Genomic DNA, 4434 nt, shown 5'->3' on the forward strand with positions numbered 1-4434 from the left:
GCCACTATTGGTGAGAGTGGCGACAAAGTCAGAAGAAGACAATTTGACCTGTCGAGGTGAAATCGCTCTCCGCATCCATCTTCTTTGTGTATCGTTGCCTTTCTCGTAAATATTGTAAATTCAAATTTATATGTGACTTCCGCAACGTAACAAATTGGCCAGAGGAGCTGCGTACCCACGCAGCTCCGCTGTAATCACCTCGGACTGAACAGCATGACGTTCGAAACAGGGCCCAAAAGGGGGCGGCCCACATCAGCGCTTACAACACTGACGGTTGTCTTGGCTCAGCTGCGAGATCCACGAATGTTCTGGGGCACCTGTACGTGGAAGACTGGATCGCCACGTATGAGCGTATAAGTGCCCACAGCCAATAGAGTCCGACGATTATGTTGGCTAACTTGGTGTTCTATAGGGTTTTTCAATAAGGGCGGGTCGATGTTGAAATGGAATAAAAGAAGCCGTGTGTGAAGTATAACGAAATTTTTTTTTATTTGAAATGCTCTTGTATGACATTATGTATGGAATATAACATCGTTCAAATGTCCACCGCGGCTTCTCACAGTTACACGGATCCGTGTGGCGCAATTTCCAACGACTCTGCCGCATAAATCAGGCTAAATTTGAGCGATGGCCTAGGTTATGCTGACTTTAAGGGAATCGGTCGATTGCGGCATATTGTGATAGACCTGCGGCTTCAGGAAACACCACTAGAAAAAGTCTAGCGGGGTGAAATCTAACAATCTTGGTGGCCAATTCACGTCACCTGTGTGAGACATAACCATACCCTCAAATCATTCATGGCGAATGTCGATCGTGGCGTTCGCTGTGTGGCACGTTGCGCCGTATTGCTGGAATTACATGTCGTCTACGTGCATATCGTTCAATTTCGGCCAAAAGAAAACGTTTGTCATCGTTCTGATGCGCTTGCCGTTGACGGTGATGGCCTCACCAACGTCGTTTTAAAAAAAAAATGTCACAGTTTCGCCCTAAGGGCGAATCAATGAATGCGATAGCAACACAGCAATGTCATACGAAGTAAGGTGAGCGGCTTGGGTAGCAATATGAATTGTAGTAAACATGAGCTGATTAAGTAAGCAGGTGTGCTGCGGTGTAAGTAGACCGACATGATGAGAGACTCGATGACCACGAGAAGGCGCCTGTGAAACGGTGGTGTTGATGAGAAGCGCTGCCCGTGGGCAGCGCGTGCGAAGGGACACACCTGTAGCGCTGCACTGCCAATCCGGGCAGCATTGCATGTGTAGCGTGCGTTGGAAAATGTGGCGCGACTATTACTAACTGTGGTGTGAGCGCGCACAAACAAACATGAATAGATCACACTGAAAGACTGCAGACAACGACTGTCAAAACGCTGGCAGCAAGCGCATATACGCCGCAGCGGGCGAAGGTACGTGCGGTCTATCGCTTCAACGGAAACTGAGCGGCGAATGTAAAGGTCAGAGCCGTGTGGAGATAAGAGACGGTGCGAGCGAGCGACGAGCGCGCTTGTTGGCAGAGTAGAAATGCGCCCCCCCCCCCCCCGCTCTTTCCGGCGCTCGCTTCCCGCTTCCTTGCTTGCGCGTGGAAGATTGAGTGCGTTCGCTCTCCGTGACAGCGTGCGTCCCCGCACGCTTCCGCTCGGGCACACGGCGCGCGGCGAAGAAAGATTTTATCTATACGGAACCTCACGGCGACGGCGACGGCGACGACGACGGCGACGGCAGAAATCCGGTGGAAGTGTCCATATACTTGCTATCGCAATAAAAAATTACTCCATCTCCCGCTAAAGGGAACCAAAGCAGCTGGGAGGTGGTTAGCTTGAGCGGGAGATGGTGTAATTTTATTGAGAGGACTAATGAGAATGTATAAGAGAAGAGAGAGAACGTGGTGGTTCCCTGTTTGTTTATTTAGAGACCGTATGCGATTCTAGCGTCGGTGCACGTGGCGCTTTGAAGACGACGGCCTTGTGGTCGGTGAAGTGTAGCAGTGTAGCATCAAGGGTTGCTGTTCCAGAGTTTTCATTCTGAAGTTTGCGAAGATCAGGTCTATGCAAGTTCCCCTTTCGGCATCGCGTTGCCGCGCCGCGTCGGGATCCACCGCTCGACGTTGACGTTTCGATTCGGCTTCCCGAGCCCGGAGTTCTGGTCCGCTTGCCGCCGTTCACGTTTCCTTTCGGCTTCGCGAGCCCAAAGTTCGGGATTGCCACGTCGCCGCTCCCGTTTCGCGGCAACGGCCCGAGCGCTCATCGCGGCGCTGCACAGGAGAGAGAATGAGGCGCGCGCACTTCGTCATTTTCATACGGCGGAACTACCGTGGCGCCCCCAGCGGAGTATGGAGCTGTCGCACCACCTGGCGTGCGCGCCGCTCCGTAGAGTAGAGGATTCCTAGAGGAGAAAAAAAAGGGAAGGGGAGCGTTGGGAGAGGAGAGAGGTGGGGGGGAATGGACACGCATGCACTGTGGGGGTATGGGACGCGGGCGCCGCTCCGTAGAGTAGAGGATTCCTAGAGGAGAGAAGGGGGGAGCGTAGGAGAGGAGAGAGAGAGGGGGAGGAGACGCGCATGCGCTGTGGGGCTGTGGCTAATAGTAGCATGGTGACGAAGGCGACTTACGCAACACAACTGCTGACTACATGTAGTTGTTGTTGTTGTTGCCTCAAAACATGCGTCTTACAACTACATGTACTGGAAGTTTAATGAGGAGGTGGTAGTACTGGAAGTTTAATGAGGAGGTGGTTTGATATAGACACCGAACGGCGCTCGCGCTTTCACAGGCAAGGAAAAGAACAGGATTAAGTATCGCGGTTAGATCACTTGCCACTAAATAAAATGCGCATGACAAACAAGAAATGTGTTAAGATACTAAGAGGAATTCAGTGTGGCACCCGGCCCACAGCTGCTTGCGTATTGTAAAATTGAAAATAGTTTACAGCTGACTCGCACAAGTAGGGATTAAACGCCGGTAAGCAGGAGCGGTGCCTGAAAGAACACCCGCCGGGGTGGCTCAGTCAGCTAAGGCGTTGCGCTGCAGAGCACGAGATCGCGGGATCGAATCCCGGCCGCGGCGGCCTCATTTCGATGGAGGCGAAATGCAAAAACGCCCGTGTGCTTGGATTGTAGTGCACGTTAAAGAATCCCACCTGGTCAAAATTATTCCGAAGCCCTCCCCTACGGCGTGCCTGATAATCAGAACTGGTTTTGGCATGTAAAACCCCATAAAGAAGAAGTTCTTGAAGAACTGGTGAACCTCGTGGTGTTAATCGTCCTACATTGTGGGTAAACTCCTGTTAATGTGGAATATACAAAAAACCAGTTGCACCGCTAATATAACTTCATCTGTGCCTGTAAAATGTTCTTCCTCCTATCTGCATAAAGATAATTGATTGTTATAGCAAAATAGATTATTTCCAATATCTCTTGCGATGGTAAACATATTATTCGCAAAGGGTCATTTCCTGTTTCTATCGCAGGGGACTTGCAGAAGGATAGTTTTCAGTCAACTGCATTTCAAGGCAACATTTTCTTGTTAGCACGAGGCCAGAGATTGACATATAGCAAGTTCTGTGATTTAGTGTGAGAACGCACGTGAATGGCAGCCTAAGCCACAACGTCATGCATGGTTGAAAGCAGCGATTTGGTTTCCCCCGGCGCTGATGCAAATTAAGTTCAAATTTATTTTCTGCTGCTCGCGCTAAGAATCGCATTGAGTGATATCATATAATTGAGAAGGAGAGGGCAGGAAAGGTTGCATATTGACGTCAAATCAGTGCATTTCCGTGTGTTGTGCAGTTCCAGTTTGCTTGCGCTTTATTTTGCGCGCCGCGGAGTATTCGGTGGGGAGAGACGAAGACGAAGAAAAAGACGTGCTGCTAGATCGGAGCTGTTCTGCTGTGTGGCCGGTTGTTGCTTTTGCTATTATTACCGTGACAAATTGGTGGAGGTACTGGGTAACATCATATGCCCCTAATTTGACCTCCCGACGCTTCAAGTTCCTACCACCATTCCCACGATTCCGGAGGAAAACCGGGCACTTCACCACAGCCGTCGCTTGCAAGGAATACCTCCTGAATACGGCCCTTAGAGCCCAGTCCACGACAGGGGCAAGTACGAATCAGACGCAACAGAGCGACACAGTCCAGTCCACTTCTACCCCGAGTGTCGTCTACGCAGCGCGCGTTCCGAAGTCATGTCATGCTGACGTGTTCGAGGACGTGGAGGATTGGCTTGAACACTTCGACCGAGTCGCTGCAGTCAATGAATGGGATAACTCTAAGAAACTGCATGCGCTGCGTGTACTTTGCCCTCGAAGACTGAGCTCGCACATGGTTTGAGATTCATGAGGGCTCCATCACTAGCTTGCAAGAATTCCGACGACAGCTTCGAGAGACATACAGCAGCCCCGAAAGGAAAGAAATGGCCGAACAGGCTCTGCAGAGTTGT

Source organism: Dermacentor silvarum, chromosome 3 (genome assembly GCF_013339745.2).
Source record: "Dermacentor silvarum isolate Dsil-2018 chromosome 3, BIME_Dsil_1.4, whole genome shotgun sequence".
Classification (NCBI taxonomy): Eukaryota; Metazoa; Arthropoda; class Arachnida; order Ixodida; family Ixodidae; genus Dermacentor; species Dermacentor silvarum.